The sequence below is a fragment of the Ambystoma mexicanum genome, chromosome 12 (assembly GCF_040938575.1).
Source record: "Ambystoma mexicanum isolate Mex_15411 chromosome 12, UKY_AmexF1_1, whole genome shotgun sequence".
NCBI lineage: Eukaryota > Metazoa > Chordata > Amphibia > Caudata > Ambystomatidae > Ambystoma > Ambystoma mexicanum.
This window is the reverse complement of record NC_090936.1, coordinates 1,232,012,089-1,232,028,864: the sequence shown is the minus strand read 5'-3', so window position 1 is coordinate 1,232,028,864 and position 16,776 is coordinate 1,232,012,089.

The following is a 16,776-nucleotide window of genomic DNA, read 5'->3' as shown; positions in this document are numbered from 1 at the left end:
CCCTTCGAGATGGCATCTGCTGCAAGGGTATTAACCAAGGTACTGGCGGTGATGGCAGCACACCTGCGCAGGGAGGTAATCCCTGTGTACCCCTTCCTGGATGACTGGCTGGTCACAGCGGAATCACTCCATCTTTGCAAGCAAAACACGCAAAGAACCATAAACCACCTCTTCCAATTGGGCTTCTCAATAAACGAGAACGTCAAGCCTTGAACCAAACGCAACAAAACAATTCCTAGGAGCTGTCTTAGACACTGAAACAGGGTTAGTCTTTCCATCTATGTAGAGGGCTCAAAACATGCTACAGCAAATACCTCTGTACCAAGCCGGTCGCCAGATAAGTGTATGCAAAGCATTGCATTTAATAGGCATGACGGCTTTGTGTATATACTTGGTTCCACACGCACGTCTGTGCATGCGCCCTATGCAGGTATGGTTGACGAAACAATGGTCTTGGGCAAGCGGTCAGTGGGATGATCTAGTGGTCGATTCGGCCACACTAGTACAAAATATACGCTGGTGGACGAAGGAGAACCTGTTAAAGGGAAAACTCTGGCACAACCCGGAAGTGCAAGCAGTTGTTACAACAGACGCATCACTCTCTGGGTGGGGGGCACATTACATTCAGCACACAGTCTGTGGACTCACGTCACTGCACAGAACCACATCAACCAGCTGGAACCCCTAGCAGTATTCAAAGCGCTTCAATCGTTTGAAGCTCAGCTGACAAACCAGTCAGTTCAGATCCTAACAGACCGCACCAATGCAATGTTGTAAGTCAACAAGCAGGGGGGCACACACTCTCTAAATCTGTCCAAGCTGCCACAGAAAATATTGAGATGGGCACTCAAATGGGGGATGTTCCTATCCTCCCAACACGTTCCAGGGGTACTCCACACTCTTGCAGATTCTCTGAGCAGAGACCCCCAGACAGAAGAACACGAGTGGCAACTATACCCAAGTATCGTAGACCACATCTTCTCACAGTGGGGTTACCCCACGCTAGACTTGTTCGCTACAGGATAAAACGAGCAATGCCCAGACTTTGCGTCCAGGTTCCCCCAATCCGACTCCAAGGGGAACGCCATATGGATGAACTGGTCAGGAAAATGTGCTTACGCTTTCCTCCCCCCCCACCCCCCGACTCCCTTAATGAGCAGAGTAGTGAACCAGATTCACAGAGAACAGATGACACTCATCCTAGTTGCTCCCATGTGGGCAAGGCAGCCATGGTTTCCACATCTGTGCAAACTGGCGATGTGCGATTCCCATCACACTCCTGTGTCCAGCCAATTTATTGACAACACGGGGGAATAACGGTGCACCCTCAACCACACTCAATGAACTTGACAGCATGGCTCCTGAAGTCATAGAGTTCGGACATCTTAATCTACCACATCCGTGTATAGATAGCCTCAAGGAGGTGCGTAAACCAAACACCAGACACTGTTATTTCGACAAGTGGAGAAGATGTGTAATCTGGTGCAAAACAAAGAAACCCCATAGAATGTACCCCATCCCACATTCTAAATTATATGCTCCACTTGTTAGACTCAGGGTTAGTATTGAACTCCATAAAGGTCCAGCTGGCGGCTTTATCAGCGTACACCATTTCTCAGAGTAAGATATCATGGGGGGCACCGAGGGAAGCACCAGGAAGCACCTCTTTGCACGAGACTCTACCCCATTGTTGTTGGACTTGCTGCTTTCACCTATGGACTTCCTATGAGTCTTTTTCAAATGGTACATGCTTTCAATAGCGTTAATTCACTGCATATACCTAAGCCACGCCCATTGGAGGGCAAGGCTTTAAAAGCAACCGTTCGTGCGCACCGATGGGAGCATCAGGAAGCACCTCTTTGCCTCTTCGGCGAGGCAGTGAGGACTTCTGGGCGTTCCCTGGGCGGATAAGCAGTTGACAGGATGATATATAATCATTAAAACTCTTAAAACGGGCATGCCGTCTAGGATTGCTCTGTTGCCACTGAGTGTGAACTCTCCCTTTCCGGTACGGACTCCCAGTTATCATTGTTCAAAACCCATAAGAGTGAAAGGTAACAGGAACACACTTGTGAACGCGGACATTCGCATGTTCTGTATGGGCTCCCTGTCTGCGCACAGAGCAAGGAGGGTGTCTGATGTGGAGCGATTGCAGAACGGGAGGGTGCTTGGGAGTGGGGAGCAGTTTTCTTTTAATCCTCCCCTCAATCCGTTCCATCTATGCCGGTTTTCATGGCTCCAATATGGGTGGTCGAGATTCAGCAAAATGAACTGTCAATCACAGACACAGCCATACTTGACGCCTTAGCACCCGCTATGAACATGCCATTGTCTGTTCCATGTCCAGTGAAATCTGTTGGCAATGCCGCCATCATTGATTTAGATGTTGATGGTTCGGTGTTCTCCAATAAGGATTTGTCTGATAACTTGTCCTGTTCACCGGTGATGTTTTCAGAGGCCTCTCACAGTTTTACCGAGTCTGTTCAATCCCAGGCTTGTAGCCTGCGCATGCATACACATGGCACCAATACTTCTTCATACACTCGATCCCCTGATATGCAGGTGGAGATTTCATTACAAGCCATGAACTTGGCCATTCACTCGCTGAGCAAATTATATCAACTATTAGACCAGAGAATGCTCTCACAGGGGGACACTTTAAAGAAAATCCTCACTTTGCAGTCCGTGCATATGAAAGCATCTGTGATCGCTGTAACCTGTCAAACAGATCCAGTAGTTGCCTTGCATTCTCCTTCTCGCCTCTCGCCGAAAGCAACTCACAACCATGCGACGATGGGAGCCCCTCCTTGTATTAACTCTATTATTTATGACTGTCCAGTCGTGTCTCTCCCCCAAGTCACGGGGCGGAATTTGAGTTTACAGGAATCGCAGCCGGTTATCATGCTGATTCCAGCTAAAATCTACACAATTTTCACTCCAACTGACAAGAACTCCCACAAAGTGCTGGAAGGCTCTTTGTCATCTAAAAAGCAACAAACTGGTAAAATCGCGGGGTATAATGTTAAACTAAAACTTCCTAAAAATCCGCCTGCTCTCAAGCATACGGGGAAGGCGGTCACTAAGCAGTTCCTCAAAGCCATTTAAATACCGCTCAAGAACAATGTTGTGGCATCTGAAACCATTAAGAAAAAATATTTGTTGCTAAACCAGGCTAAGAGGAAAAACAGGCTTATTGAATCTAGTCCTGATCAGGCTTTGACCTACCCTCCCCTGGATGCTCTTGTGAAAGAAATCTGTCGTTGCCAGGCAAAATTACCTCTGCCAATAATTGCCAGGCACCCAGTTCTGAGGGAATGTGCGCGACCAAGGGTTTGGTAGAGGTCCCCATGAATGATGAGAGGTTGTATAGAGCTGAAATTCGGAAAGCGGTAGATGCGTGTAGGGCGGGTCATGTACCACCTCATTTAGACATACACGTTCAACCTGCTGTTTCGTCTTTGGCTCAAAACTCTGGTGGTAACTCATCAAATAGTAATCCTGCTGTTCGGAAGCGAGCCCTTGTGGGCCGTAGCATTTCTGAACCTCTATCTGCAAACATAGCAGTCAATTGTACTTGTATAAACCATGAGGGGGTTGCAGCTGAGGCTATACCCTCTTGTGATGACAAATCTGGCCCGCCCATCAAGTTGGGGACCATACCTGACCTTTCTGATGCAATTTTGTCCTTAATTGAGAATGCTTTGGGGAACCTTAAGACAGGCCAAAGAGAGGGTCTGGTTGGCCTGACTGTCCCTAAATATACCCAGGTGAAAAAGGTGAGTGTGAAGGCCGAACATCGCCCTGCTCTATGCTCTTTGATCTTAAAATGTAGACCAGCGCCTTGCACTCAATTTGACCTGAATCGAAGAGCGGTGATGGCAATTTTCTCTGACATCCAGATGTTAGAGGATATTGCATCAGCTGACCTCACCCTGGTTGAATTCATAAAGAAGACCAATCAAAATGCTATGAGAATATGGATGCAATCCAGAGTGGTTCAAAACCTGATCTGGCAGGCAAAGGACTCTATACATGATTTGGGTTTTTTGCTGAGCTCCGATGATGGTGGATTGGTTGTACCAACACTGGTGAAGGGTCATGCTCTTTCTCCAAATACCCAAACCCCTGCTAGCTGTGATGTAAATAAAGAAAAATCGCGTCAATTGATGGAACCGTGCACTTGCAAGCACAAATCAAATCTGAAATAACTAGTTCTCCAGCATGGGGTCTGGCATGGATTCACATGCTCATGAATATTCCCCGTCGTCAGGCTGGGAATCCTCGGTAAAGAAAAAACCAGTATCAGTTTCGTTTCTGATCTGTCTTTCGTAGTAATATCCAATCACTGGTCTCTGCGTCATACTGACCACAGCCAATGACTGCCCTCTACCTAAGCACCGCCTCTGGCAGCCATCTTCAGATTTTTACCGCACGTTCATGTGTTGGGATCCTCGTGCTATTGCTCTCGAGCGTTAGTGCTATTTTTTCACGTTTTTTCTCAAAAAACTTCTTGTTTTCGGTCAAAAGAGCCTCAAGCTCCACCGACTCTCCATCCGATCAACGGGGACCCGTGTCGGATTCGTCTGCGCCCCTCAAGGGTGAAGATTTCGTCGAGCTACGCTTTTGGAGGACTCCAGAAGTTTCTCAGGCCCGGACATGGCCCAGGAGAAGGGATGCTCGACGCCCGGAAAGCTGTTCAGGGTCTGCCCTGGATGCCAGCTGCAGAACGTCTTTAAGGAGGACGAACACTCCTTTTGTCTCTACTGCTTACATGAGGACAAGACGCACGTGGAGAAGGACTGTGCGTTTTGCGGCAACATGTCGGAGCGGACCATGAAGGACCGCCATCAACGTCTCGCCAACTGGCTGGAAGGGAAGAGCCCGTCAGGCGAGAAGAAGAAGAAGAAATCCGAGCGGTCTTCTAAGACCTTTGAGGACGCCCCGGCGACGGGGGTCCAACACAAGGCAAAGCACCGCGAGTCCGCTGGCACCGGGAGCGCCGAACGGTCGGGCTCTACGGGCGCCAGGCAGGGCGCACCCTCCCCGGCACCATCAACCACGAGCCAACGCTCTGGGTCGGGTAAGAGGAAGGCCGAGCACCCGGCGAAGCTCCTGGAGAGGCCCCGGTCGAGCTCGAAGGCCCCATCGGAGGGGGAGCGAGGCAGTCCCCCCCCCCCCCCCTCAAGGATAAGGCGGTGAGCGCACCTAAGGTGGTGAAGGCCTTAATCCATCCGGCCAAGCCCTCTATCGAAACTGTCGCGGCGGCACTGGCTCAGCCTGTGGGGGCTACACCAGTGGTGGCGACCTCGGGGCTCAGAGTCTCCCTGCCACCTCGGAGGGAGTCCTCTTTTGTGCCCATCGATAGGGCCCCCGTGAAATCCCCCGTGGGGAAGAAAAAGGGGGGGCAGGGCGTCGTCGTAGATTCGGCCTCAACCTCGGAGGAGGAGCTGGTCGAAGTCTTAAGCCACGGCCTCGGCGTGGAAGAAGACCGGCCCGTCGGGATGGATCCCGACGCAGGCGACGACAACGACATCGAGGGTACCGACGGGGCCCCTGATCGCCCGTCGGATCCCCCTCTGCCAGCGCCGCGAGACAGCTCGGCGGCCATTTTGTTGGCTATACAGTCCTTATGCTCAGAGATAAGGACGAGACTACCGTTGCCGACGGAACCTCTCCCGTCGGGGGACCCAGAACCGGGACCTTCTGGTGTTCCCCCTACCAAGAAAAGAAGGATCCACCCTCCACCTCCTTTTCAGCTGTCGCGCCCCTTCCAGCCCTCCTCCCCGTCCACTCGAGGGGATGATTCGGGGACTGACACGGCAGCGACGGGTACGGACGACGAGGTATACGACGAGGATGTACCGTCGTCGCCTCCCACCAGGGCTTCTCCGCCCGACGAGATTGGATCGTTCCACTCCATGATCACCAGGGCATCCGAGCTTTTCCAACTCTGCCCTGAGGAGAAGAAGAAGGAAGGTTTCCTTTATCAGCGGCGCGAGGCCAAGAGGAAGACGGTCCTCTCAGTGCCTCTATTGGACGACATTTGGGATGAGGGCCTCACCCTCCTCAAGAACCCTTCCACGACGCCAGCTAGAAGGGACCGGTACGAGAAGAAGTACCGGGTCCCGGACGGCGAGGGAAAGAAATTGGACGCTATGGGACGCAGAGTCATCTCGTCTGCGGCGATGACGATTAAAGCGGCCAACGCCTTGGCTATCGTGGCCCGCTACGACAGGGAGCTCTGGTACAAACTGGCTCCCCTACTGGACTTCTTGCCGGACGACAAGAGGGCAGAGGCCCTGGAGATCCTGCAGGAAGGCGAGGTGGCTTCGGACCACGCCATTACCGTTGCGACGGACATCGCCGACACCGGGTTCCGCCAGTTGGGCAACGGCGTTTGCCTTAGGCGGCGTGGATGGCTCAAGGCTACGGACTTCCGTCAAGACGTTCAGGCCAGAGTCCTGGACATGCCCTTCGATGGGAACAACCGGTTTGGGAAAACAGTGGACGATTCCCTTCAGGCCATTAAAGCGGACACCGAGACGGCCCGGGCCCTTGGAGTTCTGCAACGACGGACGCCCTTTCGGAGCAGCGGAGGCAAGGGCGCCTCCAAAAGTTCAGGCGGCGGTTTCTCCACCTACCGTCAAGCGGCCCGCTCGTCGGCTCAGGAGGCCTACAGAGGACGAGGCAAGTCTGGCGGACCCCGCCGTCGTCGCCAAGGAGGTCAAGGCGGCAAAGCCTCGTCGAAGCAGGATTGAACCGACCGTGGGGTCGGGCCCCCACCGAAGCACCCCGGTGGGAGGCCGGCTGGCGAGATTCGTCAGCGTGTGGGAGTCCATCTCCACCGACCGTTGGGTGCTGGACGCCTTGGCCCGGGGCCACGCGCTCGAATTTCAAAGAAGGTGTCCGCGCGCCCCCCCCGTGGCCAGGAAAGAACTTCACGTCCCTCAACTTCTCCTGGAGGTAAAGGCGATGCTGAGAAAGGGCGCCATCAAACTCGTCCCAAAGAGACTTCGGGGCTCCGGAGTTTACTCGAGATACTTCCTCGTGAAGAAGAAGACGGGGGGATGGCGCCCCATCCTGGACCTGCGACGTCTGAACAGGTTCATCAAGGCGCAAAAGTTCCGGATGGTCACCCTCCAGCACGTCCTGGGTCAGCTGGAGGAAGGAGACTTCCTGTCGTCGTTGGATTTGGAGGATGCCTACTTCCATATTCCCATCCTAAAGGGGCACCGAAAATTCCTCAGGTTTGTGGTCCAAGGGCGTCACTACCAGTTCAAGGCCCTCCCCTTCGGACTACGGTCGGCCCCCAGGGTATTCACCAAGTGCCTTGCACCGGTGGCGGCGCAGCTGCGCCGCGAGGGGATCCACGTCTACCCCTACCTGGACGACTGGCTCATCCGAGCCAAGTCGAGGGAGCTCGCCCTGGATCACACGGCAAGGACCGTCCGACTTCTCACGGGCCTGGGATTCTCCGTGAACTACGCCAAGTCTCACCTGGTACCCGCGCAAAACGCACTGTTTCTGGGAGCGAAGCTCGACAGTGTCTCTTCTGGCCTCCCCGTCGGAGGAAAGTACCAGGTCCATCCTGGGCAAGGTACAGCGGATGTTGGTTTCCGACGCGGCCAAGGTGAGGTCCATCAAGTCCCTCCTCGGAATGATGTCTTCCTGCATCTACCTCATTCCCATGTGCAGGCTCCGGATGCGCCCGTTGCAGGAGTTCCTGGACGCGCGCTGGATCCAAACGACGGGCAGCTTCGAGGAGAGGATCACACTCGACGAGAGTTTCCGCCGAGCAGTCCGGTGGTGGGGCAACCGCACGCATCTGACGGCGGGCATGGACTTCCAGACCCCAGATCACCAGGAGACAGTGACCACCGATGCCTCCCTGGAAGGGTGGGGAGCGCACACCGAAAATCTGCACGCGAAAGGCCTTTGGCTCCCGACGGAGAAGTCCCTCCATATCAACGTCCTGGAGCTCCGTGCAGTGTTCTGGGCCCTCAGGTCCTTCCTTCCGTCCCTCAAGGGCAAGGTGGTGAGGATCTTCACCGACAACACCACCACCATGTTTTACATCAGGAAACAGGGCGGAACCAGGTCCCCAGCGCTGTCCAAGGAGGCGCAGGACCTGTGGCATTGGGCCGTCGCCCAAAGGATGTTTCTGGTGCCATTTCATCTGGCAGGGATAAAAAACACCATCGCCGACTCACTCAGCAGGGAGCTGCGCTCGTGCCACGAGTGGGAACTACGGCAGGATCTAGTGGATCGCCTCTTCCGACGGTGGGGCACACCCCAGATCGACCTGTTCGCGACGGCGACGAACTCCAAGTGCCGGAGGTTCGCCAGCAGGTTTCCCCAGGCGAGGAGCATGGGCGATGCCTTCTCGTTCCCCTGGGAGGGCCTGTTCCTCTACGCGTTCCCTCCTTTGCCACTGCTAATCCGGCTCGTCAACCAGCTCAAGAGGTCACGGTGCAGGATGATCCTCGTCGCACCTGCGTGGCCGAGGCAGATATGGTTCCCGGACCTTCTGGACTTGTCAGCGTCCCCGCCAATCAAGCTGCCGGTGGACGCGGATCTTCTCTCCAGGGAAGGAGGCGCCATCCTCCACCACGACCCGAAATCGCTGAACTTGCAGGCCTGGCTCCTGCAGCGCTAGAGTTTGGAGGATACGACATACCGGCCGACTGCAGAGAGGTTCTTGCAAAGGCCAGGGCGTCCTCGACTCTTAAATGCTACGGACACAAATGGAAGAGGTTCTCTGTCTGGTGCCACGCACAGAAGATTAACCCTCTACGGATTACGGCTCCCCAGGTACTGCCGTACCTGCTGACGCTGGCCAAAGCTGGACTGGCACACGCGTCCATCAAGATTCATCTTGCTGCGATCTCCCGATACACCAGAACCACGGGCCGGACGTCCTTGTGGTCTCATCGTCTGGTGAAAGAGTTCATGAAGGGACTGTTCAGATCGTTCCCGCCGGTGAAGGCTCCGGCCCCGGCGTGGGAGCTCAACGTGGTGCTGACCAAGCTCATGGGACCTCCGTTCGAGCCTCTGCACTCGGCCCCGTTGAAGTTTCTGTCGTGGAAAGCAGCGTTTCTTGTGGCCATCACCTCCGCACGACGGGTGGGAGAGATCCAGGCCCTTTCATGCAAGGCCCCGTACTTGACTTTTCACGACACGAGGGTAGTGCTCAGGACGCACCCCTCCTTCATGCCCAAGGTACCGTCGGACTTCCATCTCAACGAACCCTTGGTGTTGCCTGTGTTCTTCCCGTCGCCTTCGTCGCCGGCTGAGAGGACTTTGCACTCGCTGGATGTGGCTAGAGCGCTGAAGTTCTACGTGGACCGCACGAAGTGTTTTCGGAAGACGTCACAACTCTTTGTGAACTTTGGACCTGTCAATCAGGGGAAGGCTCTCTCGAAGGCTTCCATTTCCAGATGGCTCTCCGGCTGTATCATGTACTGTCATCGGTTGGCAAACCGACCGCTGCCTGGCCGTCCGAGAGCCCATTCCACCAGAGCGATCGCAGCTACCACGGCGTTCCTTTCTGGTGTGCCCCTGCTGGACATATGCAGGGCTGCTACGTGGAGGTTGACGCACACCTTCACGAAATTCTACTGCGTCGATCGGGATTCCAGGGAGGAGTCCAGGGTCGGCCAAGCAGTGCTGCGCAACCTGTTCGCCTGAGGTGAGCCTGGTGAGGAGGTAAGATGCTTAATGTTGAGTTGGATGTACTGCTTAATGTTGAGCCTTTGCCACCTCCCGTGGTTGTGCATGTGTGTACTGCTATGTATTCTTTATTCATGAGCATGTGAATCCATGCCAGACCCCATGCTGGAGAAGGAACAAGTTACTTACCTGTAACTGTTGTTCTCCAGCATGGGTCTGGCATGGATTCACATGCGAACCCTTCCGCCTACCCCTCTGCGGCTCTTCACTTGGTCATACTGCCACTTCACGTGCTTCCAAATCTGAAGATGGCTGCCAGAGGCGGTGCTTAGGTAGAGGGCAGTCATTGGCTGTGGTCAGTATGACGCAGAGACCAGTGATTGGATATTACTACGAAAGACAGATCAGAAACGAAACTGATACTGGTTTTTTCTTTACCGAGGATTCCCAGCCTGACGACGGGGAATATTCATGAGCATGTGAATCCATGCCAGACCCATGCTGGAGAACAACAGTTACAGGTAAGTAACTTGTTCCTTCCTTCTACTGTTCAGTGCACGATTTCACTCATGAGTTGGAACTCTAGTGGATTCAAACACCTTTTAAGTAATGACCAAAGAAACCTGAGCAAATTTGATGTAGTCCTTTTACAGGAGACCTGGTTAACACTTCCCTTGATATGGGACAACCATGAAGTTCATTTGAATCCTGCCTTGAAATCGGAATTGGGAAGACCTTCTTCAGGCATAATAACCGCTATAAAAGCGGGGCCGCGGTCTTCCTCCAGGTTTTGGGCGGCTCCAAATGGGTTCATGTTGTTGGTCAGAGTTGTACTTCATGATGTTATCTATGCAATCCTCAAAATTTATTGGAACCCGGCAGGCATCACAAATGAGGTTTTTTTTTTTTTTAGGGACCTGAATAACTTGTTAGACATGGTGTCAGAAGATCAGAGCATCTCGTATTTCATCCTAGCTGGTGATCTTAATTTAAATTGTTTTGTGAAAGGTTGTAAGCGATATAACGAGAGGCTGGTGCGCTGGAACTCTTTGGTGAAACATAGAAATGTACACGTCTTGAATGGTGCTTTTAATTCTGACATTCCTCCTGCTCCCACCTGGCACAAAGGAAACACCACATCAATTGATTATGTGTATGTAAACACTGCATTATGGTTAGCGATGCAAACCTCCCACATTTCTCCCACTGATGCGAGTGATCATAACATGTTATGTGCCGAATAACACAAATTGAAAACAGCTGTTTACAGAGTGTACCTAAGAGAGGTTGCCTGGTCGTAAACGCAGGTGGGAACCGTCTCTGATGGACAGAGGACACCTTGATTCATTTTAATCAATTAATCTCTCACTCAAATAAGACAGATGACCGTCAACGTGTAAATGTGGGATTGATTTATAGCAATATGATCCAGGCCTTCAGTCAACATAGATCCCCTCTTTGTAAGCTTAGGAGTCATCTGCATGTTTTTGACAGATCCGTACATATAAGAAAATCAACATATCGTGCAGAGCTAAGAAAGCTCTCAAGGCTTCCTCTTCCCCGCAGAATGGTTCTCACCCACAAAGTTGGAACGGCACATACAAATTGGTTGAAAGGCCACAGGTCAATGCTTTATCAGAGAGATGGAGCCAATATGCTAAAGATATTGGTGGAGAAAAACATCTCCAAAATGTGGTCCGCTCTGAACCAAGCAAATGGTGTCCACCAAATGGATCTGCAAACCTCCGCAGTCGACACACATCAGTGGGTTTCATATTTTGAAAAACTGTATTCACCACATTTAGGATGCATGCTCTTAGATCTGCAACATTCTAGTTCTGGGTTTTACTTGAATTCAGATCAAATCGTGATTAATTAGAACATCTAGCAACTTGCGAGCAGTAGGCCGTGATGGCATTTCAAATTATGTCCTGAAAGCCCATCCGGAGATCTGGGCTTCTCTCTTATTTAACATATTTTCTGCCATAAACCGCTTACAGAAATTGTCAAAATCATGGACCCAAGCCATCACAGTCCTGATGTACAAGAAGGGTGACCGTCAATCACCTGTGAGCTATCGCCCAATATCCCTATTGGATGCACTGGGCAAAATATTTTGTCGGATCATCCTTGGAGAACTTAATGCTTGGGCGGACGAAAACCAACTGTAAGATCCCCTTCAATCGGAGTTTGTGAAAGGAATGGGCACAATTCCGAACATTCTTGCCCTTTTCTTGATACAATCACAGCAAGTTGCTGGTGGTCGACCTTTATACTTGGGCTTCATCGATTTCAAAGCTGCTTTTGATTCAATAGACCGGTCATTGTTGCTTGCAAAGCTTCAAGGACATCATTGCCCTTCTTCACTAATAACACTGGTAATGATACTCCACACAAATACATCTATGCGTGTTAGAATCAATCTGGATGGCAAATTGTCTCCGACAATCATCACCCAAAGAGGGTTGAAGCAAGGCTGTGCCCTAACTTCCTTCCTGTTGAATTGTTTTAATATTAGACATAGGATCCTCGATATTGAACTGCATTGGTGACCCTCCTCGGATAGGCTTTCAAAAAATTCCGTAACTGCTATCCGCGGATGATTTGGTTTTGATATCTCCCACCCCCATGGGCCTCCAAAACATGTTAAATCAATTAGGGTCTTATATGTTGGTCAATAACCTAGTCATTAATACATCAAAAACGCAAATTGTGGTGTGCAACAACACGTCCAGAAAGTTTTATCCCAAATGGCAATTACAACAGTGCAAACTCTCTGTAGTTTACCAATACAAGTACTTAGGAGTGACAATTCGGCACAAAAAAACAGTAAGTGAGTTGACTTGTGAAATTAAATCTAAATTGCAATCCTTAATTTCCCAATCCAAGATACTGGTAATGAAATATGGAAAGTTCTCCTTGAAACACATTGTGTCATTCTACAAGATGAAAGTAACACCAATTCTCTTGTATGGAGTGGAATCCTTCCTCCCCCAGGATCGTAGGCTTTGGGATAGTATGGAATCCAAGTACTGGAAAACAGTCTTACACTTGCCTTCTGGAACCCCTATGGCAATATTGCGATATAAGATTTAGGTTTATTGTCCTTGTATTCGTAAGTTACATGGAAGCAATATGCTTTCCTGCGGAAGACGTTGGAGGTGCTAGGAGAGCCGACATTTTTTAATATCTTAGCGCATAACTTGCTTGCATCCAAGAATAGATTCCCAAGCGGGTGGCGAAATCATACCCTGAACGCTGCAGCCGATGCTTCTGTGACAATTGATCTGCTTTTATCTAATCCAGATTGAGCAAAAATAAAAATCTCTCAACATCATTGGGCAGGAAATATGACGAAGTGCTCTAGATTCAAGGACTTTAATATATTTTTGTTTGGCACCAAAAAATATGGAGTAATGGCCGAATATTTGTTGAAATGCCCGTTGCATGATTTACGCTGTAAATATCTGAGATTTAGATTAAATCAGTGGAACACCAGGGATACATTGTATAGAAGGAAACAAATTTGTCTGAATCAAAACTATTGTCGATACTGCCTGAATGTTAACCAAAGAGAAACATTACAACATCTTATAATTGAGTGCACGGCTCTGAATGATGTAAGCGAAAACATTTTTGGGAGGAAATTAATTGTACAGAATCATCTGACAAAAGAACAAATATGGCATCTCTTGTTTTCAAACCCGAGAGTAACGATCCAAATAGCGATTGTGCAATACTTGGATATGGTGTTTACCATATTCGAAGCCCAGAGTGAGCACTGTCATTTTATGTGATTTGAGACATTCATGGTTTATGTGCAGTAAGTCTGAGATTAAACTCTACGATGATACTGATTCACTGACTCATGTTGGAAACTAGAAACAATATTTTATGTTTTGATGATTAATTTTATCGTTATATGTTGTTCTTCTGTTAAATAATTTGTAAATTTATGAGGTTTTTATGATTCATCTTTATATAAAATAATATGAAAAGTTATTTATCAACTAAACAAATTAATAAAAAAAAATAAAGATATCATGGTGGAAAATTCCAATCATTAAGGCATTCATGGAGGGGGTAAAGAAACTCCACCCTCCAATTTCAAACCCGCCGCCAGGCTGGGATCTCAATGTTGTACTCGCTAAATTCATGGGGCCACCATTCGAGCCGATGCATAAGTCAAGTCTTAAACATTTAACATACAAGACTGCCTTCTTAGTGGCTCTTACTTCCATAAGAGTTAGTGCAGGACCCTTTATCATTCATAAAGTCAAATTGCTTTTACATACACATCCAAGTTTCTCTCCTAAATTAATTTCCAAATTCCACGTGAACCAATCCATTGAGCTACCGGCTTTCTTTCAGAATCCAACTAGCTCAGTTGAGGTAAAACTCCACACACTGGATGTGAGGAGGGCGGTCCTTTACTATGTAAACCAGACCAGACCGCTGCGAAAAACAGATCAACTATTTGTCTTCATAGCACCAGGCAGAGAGGGAGACTGCATTTCCAAAAATGCCATCTCCAGATGGATAGTCGGATGCATACAACTATGCTATTCATTATCAAACAAGACACTGCCTTTCACACCAAGAGCTCACTCCACAAGGAGCACAGGAGCTACTCTGGCCTTTATCGCATTGACACCCATTGCAAAGCAGATACACAGGTGGGACAAGCAGTTCTAAAACATCTATTTGCCACTGCTCCTTCTCACAACTCGCCACCTTCTCCTAATAATGCTCGCTAATCTATGCGTAGCATGTGTTCTAAGCAGATTCCAAATCCTCAGGGATACATTACTCACTGTAATTGTATTTCTGATGCTTGTTAATCTTCTTAGAATCCCATGCTGTGCATATAGTCTGACATCCAGTGGTCAATGCAGAGTATTGCATCTTGTCTTTCGAGAATCGAAAGGGGACGTCGACATGTGTGTGTCTGTAAGACTATCCCTATCGTGACGTGTAGTGTACCCAAAATCCTGCACGTGTCTAGGTCCCTCGGATTGTTTTTTCCGCCCTGTATACTCGTCGCCATAAGCGGAGCTCGTTCAGAGACATTGTGAATTGTCCCATTGACCTTTGGACGAATATATTATAATATTTAAGATCACCCAAACCGTCATCCTTCTGGATCTCTGCCAAAACCTCCAACTGACCTTTGACGGACAGTGATCCAGTCACATGCTGACCATGTGGCTGGGCCTTCCAGCCGGCCTACACAGTAGGGAGAGCGGGGTCGGGGTGGACATTTCTGTAAAATCTGAGAAAGCCTTTCCCTTTCCTCCCTCTTTGGTCTTTGTCACTTTCCCTATCCTCAGCTATGCAGAGGACTCATTTAGGTTTTGCCCCATTTGCAAGGACAAATTTCCTTGGAGAGGTGAGCATCGACGGTGTAACCGTTGCTTGACCCTCGATCACAACGTAGAAGGTTGTGCGGCTTGCAAGCTCCCCCGTCCTAAAACATTGAAGGAGCGCCATATCAAGCGTGGGCGGCCTATGGGATGTCGAAGGCCGAGTCATCTCCTGCTGCCGCAACCGCAGAGTGCGACGGGGGCAATAGTGACGAGCATACCTCCGATCCGGAGGTCGTTGACCTTTCGACGGAGCGCTCCCACTCCGCGTAGTCTGTCCCCGGCCCCGCCAGGTGCGGCTCAGGTACTGCTATGGGGAATATACACTCTGGCGACAAAGATGAACATTTGCAAATCACTAAACACACAACCCCCGGCCATTCTTCGACAAAGTTGAAGAAGACCACAATGCCAACGGGCACACCGGACCGTCACGATCGGCAGCCCTCCCCGCAGCCGCAGATGCGCCTAGCGAGTGGGCATTCGAAAACAAAGGGTGCTACCAATATTTCCGTTGAGACGCATCAGGAGCAGGCGTCCGCCAACAACAAGGCCCCGACTCCGCCGACAAGGCTCTGGCTCCGCCGAAAAGGCTCTGGCTTCGCCAAAAAAAGCGTCAGCCAGAGACAACCCCCTGGCTCTGCCGAAAACTATATGACCGCAGGCCGAGGCTACGCGTCTTCCCCTCTGTGGAGGACGTTGCCGAAAGCATTGCGAGAATTGTTTCAGCCGACGCTCATAGGCGGCAGTCAAAGGATTTGCCGAGGCCTACGGAAAAGGCCAAGGATCTGTCGAAATTCAAAGATACCCTAAGGGGAATACCGGATCCCTCCTCCAAGCTTAAGGAGAACCACAGGGACACGCCACCTCTGTCGGTCCGCCAGGAGTTTTCGGAAGGTGAGGAAGTTATTTCTTCAGCGTTGAGTCAAAAATCTCGACGTTTGGCGGCAGAGGATCGTTTACAGGAGCCATTTCCACCTCTAGACCCCTCTGGGTCTTCGGTTTGGACTAGGGAAGAATTTGAGAATTGTATGGAAAGGCTTGACGGGTTTGTTACCCTCTAGAGCAATCCCCCCCCCCCAAAAGACCACAGGAAGAAAGCCTTTTGGACCCTGTGACAAAATTTCCAAGACTCTTTGACCCCTCTCAGGAGGAGGATGTGTACACTTAAGATCTCACTGAGGAGGAAGTCCCTGCAGACACTCGGGGTGAAGATCATTTCATCGATCCTGAGGATATGCATGATCCCATAGAGGGGTGGGGGGAAAACCCAGATATGTGACCCTCAGCCCTGGCAGTCTCCAAACCCTTCACCAGATCCTGATGCCCTGTGTTTGGATTCCCCCCAGACTACTCCCACTAGACGGCCCTCTCCAGTGGATGATCAAAAGACTAACGCCATATTGCGCAAGGCAGCAGAACATTTCAAGATCGCCACCGATGAAGCTGTTCCTGAACCTGACTTTGTGGAGGATATTCTTAAAGAGAAGCCGCCGGCCAGCCAGGCGATTCCTCAACTCAATTAAAAAGCATCTGGCTTCCTCGTTGGCAGCACCTGCAATCACAAGAGCAGTTAATCTGAGGATAGAAAAGCTTTTTCGGCCTTCCCCCTCTGATCCCCTTTATATCAGAGGTCCCTTCCACCCCAGACTCTGGTGGTGACCACTACAAGGAAAAGGGCAGGGGTTTCCCTGCCAACCGGCGAGGCACCCCTGACAAAGAGTGTAAAAGACTCTATGCCCTA